Source organism: Pelobates fuscus, chromosome 1 (assembly GCF_036172605.1).
Source record: "Pelobates fuscus isolate aPelFus1 chromosome 1, aPelFus1.pri, whole genome shotgun sequence".
NCBI lineage: Eukaryota > Metazoa > Chordata > Amphibia > Anura > Pelobatidae > Pelobates > Pelobates fuscus.
Genome location: NC_086317.1, coordinates 373,125,669 through 373,141,859, shown reverse-complemented (window position 1 = coordinate 373,141,859; position 16,191 = coordinate 373,125,669). Strand labels below are relative to the sequence as shown.

The 16,191-nt window shown below is 41.7% G+C and overlaps 1 protein-coding gene across 1 annotated transcript in view; it reads left to right on the top strand.

Annotated features, from left to right (window-relative positions):
* Positions 1-10,776: 10,776 nt before the first annotated feature.
* ELF1 (E74 like ETS transcription factor 1) overlaps positions 10,777-16,191 on the top strand; it is a 92,996-nt gene continuing 87,581 nt past the window's right edge. The window contains exon 1 of the mRNA XM_063425958.1: positions 10,777-10,868. The gene's annotated coding sequence lies outside the window, so the exon portion shown is untranslated. The remainder of the gene's footprint in view (positions 10,869-16,191) is intronic.

Here is a 16,191-nt window from a genome sequence, read left to right as displayed (position 1 = left end):
TTAGATTTTCCATTAAGATAGAATCTTTATTATTATTCTCTCCATTTAGATAGCACCAACAGATTCCGTAGCGCTTTATAATATTTGAGAGGGTGGATTTAACTATAAATAGGACAATTACAAGAAAAGTTACAGGAACAATAGGTTGCAGAGGACCCTGCTCAAACGATAGACGTCATTGGGTGCTATCCCTCCTGTTATCAAATATGGTTTAAGAAGTTTGACAAAAAAGGTGATTTTATTTCCTTATTCTCAATCCAAATGTGCAATGATAGGCTGCATGCTGTGTTATTATCACAATGTGGATGGATGTTGGCCACAGCTGAAAAGACTAAGAATTAAAGAAAAAAAAAAAAAAACACAAACAAAACATCCAACATAACTAACTGTAACCTAACTTACAAAAAATGAATTTAGTTTTTCTTTAAATAGCAATCTCAGCACCCACACATATTAAATGTAACAATCCTAGGCGTGCACATGGGGTGTGCCTGGACACACCCTAATCCCCGCGGCACGCCTATTGATTGAGACCGGCAGGGGAGATCTCAGGATCTCCTCTGTCGGCTCATGCAGAGCCGACACTATCCGAGCGCCGGCTCTGCTCTAAGCCTCCATGGTCCGGTGGGGAGATTAAAGATCTCCCTCACCGACCCACAGGCAGGGAGGGAGGCAGGAGAAGACCCGGGGAGCTTTAGCCAGCAGCTCCGCCGGGTTCCTCTCGCAAGATCTGAGCGTTGCCGCGGCTAGAGTTCACTCTCCACTGGACCACCAGGGCTGGCAGCAGCACGGTCTCCCCTCCCTACATAAGAAGGGAGGGGAGATATTTACTAATCTGCCTCCACCTCCACCCCCACACAATACACACAAACATACAGCACCCTCACACATACATCACACAAACAGCACCCACACGCACACACACACAGCAAACTAACAGCACCCTCACAAACACTTTCACCCACATAGCACACTACCAGCTCCCTCACACACACATCACACTAACCGCACACACACACACACACACACACACACACAGCAGTGTGTATGTATGTATGTATGTGTGTATGTATATATGTATATACACATACACACACGGCGTGTGTTTGTGCTTTAGGGTGTACACCCTAATGCAATAGGCTGCGCACGCCTATGGTAACAATAGATCAAATGCATTAATGTGTCTTGTTTTTTTAATGTTGACATACCTGTTTTAATGTATAAAGTTTGTCTTAAAGGGACCTGTCACTTCCCAGTATTTATAATGTTGTGTTTATTTTGTACCCATATTTAAAGGGACACTATAGTCATCAGAACAACTATTGCTTATTGTATTTGTCCTGGGGAGTAGAATCATTCACTTTAGGCTTTTGCAGTAAACATTACAGCCTAGTGATAACTCCACTGGCCACTTTTCAGATGGCAAGTAGAGGCAGTGGCGTACTAAAGGGCGGCAGGAGGGGGGCGGTCCGCCTTGGGTGCTACTTGCTAGGGGGGTGCCCTTACAGGGCCAGCCTTTTGAGGATTGCGAATTGTGAGGCCGTGCCGACACAGCTCGCATCAAGTAGACTGCAACAACCTTTAGCAGGCTTCTGATGCTTATATATATATATATATATATATATATATATATATATATATATATATATATATATATATATATATATATATATATATATATAAAATCTATCTCAAAAAAAGCTCTTGCACTCCAACAAAATTGTAATAGTACCTGGTGCTCTGGTTGCTCAAAGATATAGACAGAAAATATACCGGTACTCCAAGACAATATTCTTTATTCCAAATCATTACATCATGATAGATATATATATATATATATATATATATATATATATATATATATATATATATATATATATATATGTGTGTGTGTGTGTATTTTTATTCTAACTGTATTTTGATATATATATTCACTCTATGTATATCTCCCTAGCGATCATTAAGGACCGCAGACGTACCGAGCTGTCAGGCTGCTAAAACGTAAAAAAAAAAAAAAAAATGCTATACATAATATATAAACATTATAAAATAATTAACCCCTTAAGGACCAAACTTCTGGAATAAAAGGGAATCATGACATGTCACACATGTCATGTGTCCTTAAGGGGTTAAAGCATTTTACAATATATTATACATATATAATGCATATATATGATTTTATAAGTGTACTTTGAGATATGTACACATATCTCAAAATACACTTATAATGAAATCATATATATGTAGAATATATTATAAAATGCTTTAATTATAACATTATACATATATAGGAAATAAAAGTTTGTGTGTGCACACACACGTATTATATGTATATGTGTGTGTATATGTATGTGTGTATATATATATATATATATATATATATATACAGAAAAATGAAAAATCAAAATGCACTCACAGGTCTTCTTAAGTGGAACACTTAGTGCTTTATTGTTTCAAAACTGGTGTACAGAAATCAATCGACGTTTCGACCCTGCCGGGTCTTTTTCAAGATCCATTTGCACCCAGGCATATTAAGACACGTTTATTGTCTTTGAGGAGAGTGCCAAGCTTTCACTTGTATATGTATATATATATATATATATATATATATATATATATATATATATATATATATATATAGCAACAACAAAAAACCCACATTTATTAAAAATAAATAAAAATGCTAACTTTGGCCAGCGTTTGTGACTAAGTGGCTACTACAAAAGACTGGACATACCCCATTTTTTATACCGTGGGTTCTCTACTTTTACAAATTGTATGCCATGATTGGGTTCATTTTCATTCCTGCTATACGTTCTCAAAGGCAACGTAGGCCCAGCAAACCAATCTGGCAAATTTCAATGTGCAAACATGGAAAGGGGGAAGCCCTACATTTGACCCCTCTAAGTTTTCAAAAACCCATAAGACCTGTACATTGGAGGCACTGTTGTACTTGGGAGATGTTACTTAACACATATTGGGGTGTTCTTTGGCAGTAATCCATAACAGGAGCAGAGAATCCATGCCTAAAGTACAATGTGTGTGGAAAAATAACACAAAAAAATGACTACCTAAAAGGTTGACAAAGACTGGTGGTAGAATTAGTGCATAGAAAGTGTTTAAATACCACCATTTGGAATACCCTATGGTGTCTTCTTTTCAAAAATATGTGGTTTGATGGAGGTAAATTACACTGGCCGGCTTCAAAAATGTCCCAAATAGGACATGGATGTACGATGACCAGCTGCGAAAATTCCCCGCCTCCTTTCCCCGTCATCGGCTGAATGCGCATGCGCGGCACGCGACATTCTCAATGATTTCCTATGGACGCTGGCGTCTTCTCACTGTGAAAATCACAGTGAGAAGCGCGGAAGCGCCTCTAGCGGCTGTCAATGAGACAGCCACTAGAGGCTGGATTAACCCATAGGTAAACATAACATCTCTGAAACTGCTATGTTTACAGCAGAAAGGGTTAATCCTAGATGGACCTGGCACCCAGTCCACTTCATTAAGCTGAAGTGGTCCTTTAAGAATTCTTATAGTGGTCCTTTAAAAATTCAGAAATAATTCCACCCACACAGATGACTTTTTTTTTTGCCAGACATTTCTAATAACCAGTTCGACTTGTGCGATGTCTACAATATCACAAAGGCTGGTTTGCATTATCCTACAGCTATAACCGATAAGTGATTCCTTGTATTGTGTATGTATATCTTTACAGGTTTTTTTATGCCTTTGTTGCCCTGAATCTATTTAAGATGTACTGTTCGTGCTATGACATGACGTTTACCACTCCTAATATGAACCAGACCTGTAAGTTAGGAGTACTGGGCAGTGCATTTCTCTGGATGACCTTGTCTGTCATCTATAGATAGATATAGAGATAGATATATTTGTTGTGCCTCTTGTTTGAGATCAATATTTACATTTGTGTAGGAGCTCAAAATTCCTTCCCTTTGAACAGAGGGTCTAAACTCATGGTTTCTGAGCCAAATCTACGTTCCCATGCTTATTTTAGTGGACCCCCCACATCATAATCATCCGGCTGCAGACATTTCTTACTGAAATGATTGTGTTTTGTACATTTTACCTTGGTATAAATTATATCACTCCCTTTCTAGTATATATTTTAATACAGTTTCAGAAAAGGTAATGAATTATATAGTTGTCGAATTAGCCTGATCCCTGTCAGAATTTAAATCAGCACTATAGGTAGCATTTTTTTTTTTCTTAAGTACTTATGTGACGTGTCTGATGCATGGCAGTACTTAAGGAGAGAAGGGAGTGGCTCCATTCTTACTGCCTCTATGTTCCTCCCTTGCAAGTCAGATGAAGCCATGCACAGCCATGTCATCTTTTGTACACCTACTAGTGCCCAGTGAGATACTGCAGGTGTCTGTTGCACATCACACAAGACCATGCCTTAGTTTTTTGGCTGTGAATGACAACTGATGTTAAACAAGACAAGGCAATTATGAAATCGTTAAAGACTCTGCCTTTTGCCATGTTTTGTGATTTTTCTGACACGCACATAAGAGTAATCCCTGTATTCTCTTGTGTATGTCTTTTGTTTGTGTTTGTGACCATGCTGATTTAAACCAACATATGTAGTTAACACTTTGGAAATAGTACTAGTTTGTTCACTAAACCTGTCTTTGTGAACCCCCAAAGTGGGAACACTATAGGATGGCTTTAGACTCCTTGAACTAACCCTTGACATGTAGTGCGGTGACAGCTGAGTTGCAGATTTTGGGTGCTAGTATCTGAATTGGAAAATTTGCTTCCAGCTCAGCAACCATGGTCAGATTATGCTTGTTGATAACACTATATAATTGTGTGGATATTGATTGAGGCATAAAAGGAAACTAAATTTATCTTTTTGGTCTACAGCCCTAAATGGTTATAGCCAAGAGAACTTTTTTTAAATTTGATTAGGTCTTGGTGGCATGGCCTTTAATTTTATAGTTTAGGATCAGTGGACACTTGCAGGTCCATTGGGTTGCTGCTCATTGGCCCATTGGGAGGTGGTATTTCCATCAAGAAGACACAAGTGAATGGTGATGCAAGCAACACTTGGTTGAATTTATTTTACAGACCCTTATCTTTCTGCCAGACATTAAAGGGAAACTCATGTGCCAGGAAAACAATCCGCTTTCCTGGCACTGCAGGTCCCCTCTCTCTCCCACCTCCCATCCCCGGTAGCTGAAGGGGTGAAAACCCCTTCAGTCACTTACCAGAGGCAGCAACATGTCCCACGTTGCTGCTTCTTCCGCCGCCGCCGCTCCTCCGCTTACGTCGGATGGTGGGCGAGACTGATCCCGCCCGCCGGGGAGACCTAATGCGCATGCGTATTAGAACTCCCCATAGGAAAGCATTGAAAATGCTTTTCAATGCTTTCCTATGGGGAATTAAGCGCCGTTGTAGGTCCTCAGAAAATATGTGCTAGAGACACGTAAGTGCCCTCTAGTGGCTGTCTAGTAGACAGCCACTAGAGGTGGAGTTAACCCTGCAAGGTAATTACCGTATATACTCGAGTATAAGCAGAGTTTTTTAGCACATTTTTTGTGCTAAAAAACCCCAACTCGGCTTATACTCGAGTCAATTGTCTGTATTATGGCAATTTGCATTGCCATAATACAGACTGGGGGAAAGGGGTGCTGGCAGAGCTGTACTTACCTCTCCTGCAGCTCCTGTCAGCTCTCTCCTCCTCTGCGCCGTCCGTTCAGCACCTCGGTCAGCTCCCAGTGTAAATCTCGCGAGAGCCGCGGCTCTCGCGAGACTTACACTGTGAGCTGACTGTCATGACAGTCACCGTGACATCCAGACCGCCAGACGAGGTCGCCCCAGAAATACCCGATGAGGGATTTGAACCCAGGTACCTTGCTATCCTGAACCTGCTATTTTGCCTCTGAGCCACCATATCAGCTCTAGAGATAGCCAGAAGTACATCTTGCCTTGTATCCAGCACTGGGGGCTGGCCGTTATCTGTGGCTGCTCCAATACTCTTGCACACCTGAAGCTGATGGCCGTTAGCCAGGTATTTAACCCTGCCTCTCCCAGAAGGCAGGGTCAGTTCATTGACTCTGGTTCCTGCTATTTCGAGTTCCTGTTGTCTTGTTGGTTTTCGGCTTCTGACCTTGGCTTTGTTCCTGTTTATCCTGTATTCTGGCATCCCCTGACCTCCGGCTTACCCACGACGATTCTCCTGCTCTTGTCCTTGTCTGTACTTCGACCTGGTTATCCTGAAATCAGCCCCCGTGCACAGACTCACAGGCCAGGTGAGTTCTTCCCTGACCACCTCGGCCTGTGTTTAATTGCAAGGGTAAGCACATCTCTGCAAACTGGACTCCCACCAAGGTAAGCCGTGACAGAATGAACTGACCACAATGGAGTCTGCAGAGATGTCTCAATTGCTTACCCAGCAAGTATCCAGTCTGGCCCAGACTGTCTTGGAGCTGCAGCGAGAAGTCAGTTTTCTTAAAGGCACGGTACGCCCAGCCCTGGAACCTGGTTATCCTGAACCATTTACCGTTATGCCGGAGAAATTTGATGGTAACCGTGCTTCCTTCCTGTGCTTTAAAACAGATTGTGAATTGGTGTTTTCCCTGAAGTCTCGGACTTATGCTAATGACTTCATAAAGGTCCGAGCAGCTATTAACCTGCTGTCGGGAGAAATCAAACAATGGGCACATGAAAGGTTGCAGTCTCAGAGTCCTGTCCTTGCTGGATGGGATGCTTTCATGACTGCCATGGAGGCACAGTGCAAGATTTCTAGCAAGACCGCTGTACCTAAACCAGCACCACGTCCCAGAGGATCCCAGATTCCAAGAAACAAAGGGAACCTATACCATTACCACAATCCCGTGCTGCCTCATTATGCTCCTGTTCCTAGGGAGGCCCCAGAACAATCCTACCTTCCTCTTGATTCTGATGAACCTATGGAAATAGGATTGGTCCAGCGCAAGGTGACTACTGAAGAAAAAGACCGGCGGAGAAATCATGGCCTTTGTTTTTATTGTGGTGAAAGAGGGCACCTTATCTCACACTGCCCAATTCGCCCACATCGGCCAGAAACCGTTCAAGTTGGGGTTGTGCATACCCATCCGGCCAAGTCTGCACCTCTGCCTGAGACACGCCAAAGTCACTGTCAGTCTGGTCCACGCTCCGTGACACATATGAGTACTCAGACCACGGTAGTTAATACTACCTGTGTTTCACTAAAATCGGCTACCAGTGCCTCTGAAGTATCTCTGCCTCCAGTCCCGGAGACTTCTGTACCTCTTCTTGAAGAAACTGCTGTTCAAGCAAGCACCACTTCCTACCTGCCCAGAGGAGAATTACCTACCAATGCACATAAGGAAAAAGGTACAGAGAGACTGACTCCTGGGATCAAGGTACTTACAGCATCCTCCAAGTCTGGTACCATAAAATCCCAGGATGTAAAAGGACTCTGCTCTGGATACCTGAATGATAAAGACTACCTGAGTGACATTGAGACCAATGATGAATACGATTTCCAAGAAGAGCCTGTTCACGCCCGGAGGGCGTTCTTGAGGGGAGGGTACTGTCATGACAGTCACCGTGACATCCAGACCGCCAGACGAGGTCGCCCCAGAAATACCCGATGAGGGATTTGAACCCAGGTACCTTGCTATCCTGAACCTGCTATTTTGCCTCTGAGCCACCATATCAGCTCTAGAGATAGCCAGAAGTACATCTTGCCTTGTATCCAGCACTGGGGGCTGGCCGTTATCTGTGGCTGCTCCAATACTCTTGCACACCTGAAGCTGATGGCCGTTAGCCAGGTATTTAACCCTGCCTCTCCCAGAAGGCAGGGTCAGTTCATTGACTCTGGTTCCTGCTATTTCGAGTTCCTGTTGTCTTGTTGGTTTTCGGCTTCTGACCTTGGCTTTGTTCCTGTTTATCCTGTATTCTGGCATCCCCTGACCTCCGGCTTACCCACGACGATTCTCCTGCTCTTGTCCTTGTCTGTACTTCGACCTGGTTATCCTGAAATCAGCCCCCGTGCACAGACTCACAGGCCAGGTGAGTTCTTCCCTGACCACCTCGGCCTGTGTTTAATTGCAAGGGTAAGCACATCTCTGCAAACTGGACTCCCACCAAGGTAAGCCGTGACACTGACAGAGGGAGCTGCACGGACGGCGCGGAGGAGGAGAGAGCTGACAGGAGCTGCAGGACAGGTAAGTACAGCTCTGCCAGCACCCCTCTCCCTCCACTGAACTACCAATGCTGGACCACCAGGGAAGGAGCCCCCCTCCCTGCCATATATCAAGTAGGGAGGGGGGACGAAAAAAAAATTATGAATAATAAAAAATAATAATAATTAATAATAACAAAATTTTTTAAATAATACAAATTTAAATAATAAAAAAAAACCACCCACCCCCAGAAAGGCTCTGCAACTCTCACACTCTCACACTCTCACACTCTCACACTCTCACACTCTCACACTCTCACACTCTCACACTCTCACACTCTCACACTCTCACACTCTCACACTCTCACACTCTCACACACTCACACTCTCACACACTCACACTCACACTCACACTCACACTCACACTCACGCTGCACTCATACACTCACGCTGCACTCATACACTCACGCTGCACTCATACACTCACGCTGCACTCATACACTCACGCTGCACTCATACACTCACGCTGCACTCATACACTCACGCTGCACTCATACACTCACGCTGCACTCATACACTCACGCTGCACTCATACACTCACGCTGCACTCATACACTCACGCTGCACTCATACACTCACGCTGCACTCATACACTCACGCTGCACTCATACACTCACGCTGCACTCATACACTCACGCTGCACTCATACACTCACGCTGCACTCATACACTCACGCTGCACTCATACACTCACGCTGCACTCATACACTCACGCTGCACTCATACACTCACGCTGCACTCATACACTCACGCTGCACTCATACACTCACGCTGCACTCATACACTCACGCTGCACTCATACACTCACGCTGCACTCATACACTCACGCTGCACTCATACACTCACGCTGCACTCATACACTCACGCTGCACTCATACACTCACGCTGCACTCATACACTCACGCTGCACTCATTATACACACACACACACACTGCATTCATTATACACACACACACACACACTGCATTCATTATACACACACACACACACTGCATTCATTATACACACACACACACACTGCATTCATTATACACACACACACACTGCATTCATTATACACACACACACACTGCATTCATTATACACACACACACACTGCATTCATTATACACACACACACACACTGCATTCATTATACACACACACACACTGCATTCATTATACACACACACACACTGCATTCATTATACACACACTGTAAATAAATATTCAATTAATATATTTTTTTAGGATCTAATTTTATTTAGAAATTTACCAGTAGCTGCTGCATTTCTCACCCTAGTCTTATACTCGAGTCAATAAGTTTTCCCAGTTTTTTTGGGTAAAATTAGGGGGTCGGCTTATACTCGAGTATATACGGTATTGCAGTTTATAAAAAAAAACTGCAATAATTACACTTGCAGGGTTAAGGGTAGTGGGAGTTGGCACCCAGACCACTCTAATGGGCAGAAGTGGTCTGGGTGCCTGGAGTGTCCCTTTAAGAGGTGGGGAGGAGTACCACAGCTACATTGTTTCACTCCAATCTGCATTTTTAGGTGTTCTGAAGATCTCATATTTTAGGTGATTGAAGAGAAGGAAGACTGTTCCATCTTACCCCTTATTAATTGTTAGCTCTAGGTATCATTATTTACCAATTACTATTTCGAGATCTTTTTTCACTTCATATCACCTACAACAAAAAAAATCAAACAAACTGAAATCTTGTATCAACTAATGATGCAATTCATGACTTAATATAATTGAAAAATTCTGGAAAATTGTAGCAGATATGAATTGGCTCAAAATTCATGTACATTGTCCCAGCTGTGGTAATGAATTCTGTATTCTTAAATACCCTTTTGTGTGAATCTTCAGTAGGTCTAAGGGAATTTCTTTTTTTTCCCATCAAAAAACTGAGCTGAAAACCTTGCCAACTTGTAGAATTTTCCATTTTAGTATGTTTTGACATAGAATTTTAATTTCACTTGGAATTTCTTTCAGATCATCCTTTAGTGGATAACCCTAAACCTAGTAAACTGACAGCATTATAGTCATATATATTAATTGATCCCCCACTTAATGCACTTTTAATTTTCATTGTGGATGTGATATTTTTGAATACATGATGACTAACATTTTCTAAATATAAAGATACACTATCTTATAAGTACGCACTAAAACAATATAATTGTATAAATCTAAATATTAAAAAAATGTATTCCAGGGTTCCAGTTAGATTTTTTTTTAAATTGCCTTCGCCCCTTTCAGTTAATTAAAACTGCAGTTTCTGTCCTTTCTCTTCGACCAGTGCCCTGCCCACCTGGTTACACAGCATTCTCATTTGCCTGCTTTAAGAAACACATGCACTTTGCTCTGTGCGTGGTTAAGGTGGGGCTGGGCGTTCCTCTTCACATCTTGCAATTTGTGTGTCTTGTTGTCTTACCTGCACATTTGCATGTTTGACCTAGCTGGATAATTGGGCCCCAAGCAGCATGGGCGTTCCCTTCTTCACAAACACTTGGTTTCATGTATGACTCATAAAGCTGAAGCATAGATAGCACTTCCCCATATCTGTCGTAGCCATTTTAAAGTACTGCACTGAGTTTTGTTCCATTTATATATATTGTCACACTAAGGACCCTCTCTGCATGAAAGATCAGACAGGACCAAGGTAACAAAACACTTTCATTCTCAGCTTAGAATCTGCTGTTTACCTGTCAGTTCAGGGCAAGTATTTGTGAGTGTGGTTTTATCATTGTTAAATGTCAAGACTTGTTGCAGCCATTGGTGTGATTTTTAAAATAGGCGTAGTGTTGGTTTTGGTACTGCGCTCACCCTGAACTGTAGAACCTCAGTAATTAAAAAAGAAAAAAAAAATACTTTTTTTAAAAAAAATAAAATTTATTTTCTGTTAAAAACTATGTCTCTCTAAATTCTATGATTTAGATTGAGTGAGTGTTTTTACAGTATTTTGACAAGTGCAATTTGAAGCCTGAGAGTCTATATGCGAGCATTGTATTCAAAGAAATGCCTACTATGGTCGATGGACATTTGATATGACTGCTATTTTACTTGTAGGAGAATGTAAAATTGTATGATTAGAAAATTATTATGATTAGAAATCCGCTTTCACTTTCCTGTTTAATAGTTATGCCATAAGCTATATCTTTTTGTCTTACGTGAAATCACACAAACGTAGTGTAGTTGTATCAAACAAAACATATTTCTCCAATGTTTGTTTATATATTTGTAATAAATGTATATATTTTTTTGTTTTGCAAATTAGATGAATTCTGTTTTTTTTTTTTTTGTTTTTTTTTTTTTAAACCTCCCTCTAAGTTGATCCTAGTGACATGTAAAAGATAGTCAGTAGTGTTATCTTGCTCAGAAGTAGTGAACTAAACCAGTCAGCCTGTTGCCTGTACAAACAGCTTGCAGGTATAGCTGAATAACTAAAATGAAACTGGATCCACCTGTTAGCCAGAGGAGACTGGCAAAATGGCCTCCCAGTCATCCTTCATGCCATAGGCAGAGATGCAAGGGTTAACAAAAATATATATATAAAAAATTTGCAAAGTGAGTGGGCAGGTTTTTTTTTTCTCTCTCGCACAGTGTGATGAAATAGGGTGGGCCATTTTCTCCATCCCTGGAAGCTTGCTTGTTTCATTATTTATTTTATTTACTTTTAATATTTTTTCATTTTTGTGTCGTTTGACTTGGGAAAAGACTGTTTAAGAAAAAACCTAATGCATGGTAATGCAGAGACAGTTTAGTATTCAATAAAGGTCTGAGCTATTATACTTTTTATGAATCTTAGACAATATTTATTTATTTTATCATTTTCTTTGAAGTTACTGTGTTGCTCAGAATTATAAATGCACATTAGTAGTCCCTCTGTGGTAATGACGTTCTTGCCTTTCGTAATGACCCGAAATGGCTATTTGGGGATATTTATTTATTTTCTTTTTCTGTTTAAAGTTTAGTATAGTCAGACATTGGTAAACAGAACCTCTGTCCACCTCTTTCAAGTAAGGTGTGATATATGGAAACCAAATTGTCAAAAATGATGTGAAAATGGCCGTTGGGGGGGAAAAAAACGTAGAATTGAGGATTTTTCTAAATCTACTACTTTTGATTAAATTTACCAACATGGTTTTCCTGTGACCATAAGTTCTCCAGGTTATTTTTTGGCCTTACGTTTACAATTTCACTATTCACTACAGTTCAGTTCAATGTAATAATAAAAAACAAAACAATGTGGAACTTATTCACTGATTTCGTAAAATAATGTTTCTTTGAAATAGGCTCTTCTATTGGTATAACCTGTAGGTATTCTTAAATAATGACTGTATTAGGTGTGATAGAAAAGACTGGCTATAATCCAGTTCAGACCATGCAGAACCAGGGCTAGTAATGCAAGATGTGGAGAAGTAATAGAAACATTGTTTCATTTCTCCTCTACTGTGTATGTTTTCTATGGGTGCAAAGGACAGAGCTTATAGCAATGATTGACAGAGAGCTAAGGTGCCTCCCCAGCTGCAGGATAAAGAGGTTTGGCTATGTACATTTAAGTATAGACATGCTAAACTAGGCACCTCTTAGGATCAAGGGGTTAATGGGAAATCCAAGAACTGGGTCAGGAGCAAGATACATCTTTTAAATGTAAATAGTGTTTCTGAAGTTTGTACCTGCTTGTGAGTATAGACCTCTGTAAGTCTCTGTCTATAACTTGGTATTGTTAAAGTAATATGCCAACAATATTATAACAAATATAAGGATACATAAACATAATACTAAAAATCTTAAGAAGTGACAGTTCCCCTTTAAGCACTGGGTAGAACCAAAAGAGAGAGGTTTATGTGGAAATTGAAACTCACTCAAATGGTACTTCACCGTTTACTAAGTTTCTTCCTTTTTAAAGGGACACTATAGTCATGAGAACAAGTACATCTTAATGTAGTTGTTCTGCTGACAATTGTCAGTCCCTGTAGGCTTTTTAATGTAAACAGTCTTTGCAGAGAAAAGTAGTAACACCACTAAGACAGCCATTAGAGGTGCTTTCTGGGGCAGCACAGACGTTTACAGCCTCTACGCTCTGAATGCAGGTGCTGAATGTTCCCCATAGAGATGCATTGAATTGGTGCATCTCTATGAGGAGATGCTGATTGGTGCAGTGTGGCTTTTTGCCGCGCATGTGCAATCACCTCCCAGTGCTTTTCTATGGGATGTATTGGCAGTCAGATGTTTTCTAATGAGCTGGAGATTCTCTCCTAGATTTGTGAGTTCCACACAGCAGGAGTGACACTTTTGGCTACATGATTTTCTAAACCTGGAATGCTTTCCTCGTTCCAATACATATAACTGCACTATAGAAATAAATACCTGCTACATGTATAGTGGTTAAATGCCTTCTCATTGAGTATATGAGGGGATCTATTCTGGGCGCTGTTGTTACTAACGCTTAGTTAAATTAACGATTCTGCCTGTCTGCTTGAAATTGGTCAATCCTCGACATCCATACCCTTATTCTTCTTAATAGAAACTTTTTTGATGTAAAGATCTTTAGATCATCAATATGCAGCACCTTCTGATGATGTTAGGCCTATTTACCCAGAATTCTAATACAAGAAGATATCTTGTTATCTACTTTCCTGCAAGTCTTCTTATCCCGGTTTACCTTGGCCTTGGTTTACCTTCATGTTGTTTGAACATAGTCCCAATAAAAACTGTCAATCAGCCCAGATAGCTGCCAGAGGGGAGAGGTTTTCCTCATCCTTTCAATCTACTAATTAAATTACTTTGAAATTGGTCCTATATTTCCTGTGGTATTGGCATTCCATGAAAGGTGATATAGTGCCAGGTTTAGCCACCCTATAATTTTGGCAAGCAAGCCTATTGAACATAGCTCTGTCATCGTACACAAAGCACCATTAGGGGGATACAAGCCATACATGTGTGAAAAGCCTGGTGTGCCCAGGCCCTGAACAACGAGCAGAGCGCAAAGTGGTCTGGGTGAGGAGACATGTATATCTACCCTAACCTGGCCTCATTCTAAATTTATGGCAAAGCAATTGTTTCCTGGGTTTACAGCCCTCATTCCTCTCCTGTGTGATGTCACTGCGAGGTAGTGATATCAGTGCACTTACTACTGGCACAAGAAAGAAGTCGTGCAGAAGGTAAGAGAAAGTCTGCACTTCTTGGAGACCCACAGCAGCTTCCTGCCTAACAGGGAAGACACCCTCCTCCAAAGAGTAGAGTGATTAAAATAGAGCTCAGATGGGTATACATAGTAGGCTATACTCTCTGCTCCTGTGTGTACAGAACGGGCTTTCATTTTCTATAAGAAGGACCATGTACACCATTTTAGTGCTTGCATCAGGGTTCCCATAGCTTTCCTTTTCAAATGAAGGCCACCTTGACCTCCAAAGTTAACCACGGGGGAGTTAAATGGTATGTCTAATAACTTGAGGGTGGGGGCAGGTCAGGGCAGGACAGCAGCGAGCTGTAATGCTCTTTAACATTTTAAATGATACAAATATGTATTTAAAAACAATTTAAAACAGAAATTTGATGTGATGGCTTTTTCTTTTTCTTTTTTTTTCTTTTATGCAAAATGCATTACAGTGTATGTTTGACCATATATTTCTTTTTGTGGCTTGCTAAGTAACTTTGTAGATAGAGATGTCGCGAACATAAAATTTTCGAACTTCCGCAAATGTTTGCGAACGGGCGAACCGCCATAGACTTCAATAGGCAGGCGAATTTTAAAACCCACAGGGACTCTTTCTGGCCACAATAGTGATGGAAAAGTTGTTTCAAGTGGACTAACACCTGGACTGTGGCATGCCGGAGGGGGATCCATGGCAAAACTCCCATGGAAAATTACATAGTTGATGCAGAGTCTGGTTTTAATCCATAAATGGCATAAATCACCTAACATTCCTAAATTGTTTGGAATAACGTGCTTTAAAACACAAGGTATGATGTTGTATCGATCAGGTAGTGTAAGGGTTATGCCCGCTTCACAGTGACAGACCAAACTCTCCGTTTAACGCACCGCAAACAGTCCATTTGCACAACCGCAAACTCTCCATTTGCACAAGGTTGGATACCAAGCTAGCCATGTCCCGTTCCTTGTCCTCACTGATGTCATTGAAGGTCTCTTCCTCCACCCAGCCACGCACAACACCAAGGGTCCCCGAAAGGTGACAACAAGCCCCCTGTATTTTTTTTTTTTTTAAATGTACACTACTGTTACACCAGATATGAGTTGCACTGGTGTGACACTGTGCCCTGGCAGGCCCTGAAACGCACACGTGTGAAGGAAACTGACTGCTATTATATTACAGTCAAAACATTTTTTTTTTTTAAATGCAAGCTATTGTGACACCAGATATGAGTGGTGGCACTGGGCAAGTGGGCACAGTATACGCTGTGAGCCTGACACACGCTGGCAGGCAGGCAGGCAACTGCAATTAGATTACACAGGGAAAAAAAAAAAGCAGACTGATGTTCTAGCCCTAAAAAGGGCCTTTTGGGGTGCTGTCCTTACAGCAGAGATCAGATGAGTCGTTCAGGACTGTAGTGGACACTGAATACACTAGCCTAGCTATCGATTTCCCTATCAAATCAGCAGCAGCTACACTGTCCCTCCTCTCACTAAGAATGCAGCTTCCGGGGGGCGGGGCCTAGCTGTCATGGAGGAAAGACGCACTTCGTGTGAGCTCCCTGAATATCTCACTTTAAGCTGCTATCAACAAGCGAATTTCACCCCAGAAGGGGATGACCCAGCAATGTTGCTCCTCCTACCTGACCGACCCGACATGCTTAATAGCGGTCAGCAACTCGACAGAGTCTTGCTTACCTCCGCGTGGCAAGTGTGGCCTGGTGCTCACCAGGCAGGAGAGGTGGCCGATCTCCCGATCCTGGGATGCCCAGGAGCAGCTACTTCCCGTCAGGAGCTCCGTTACCCCACCCCCTCGGACCGGTGGGGG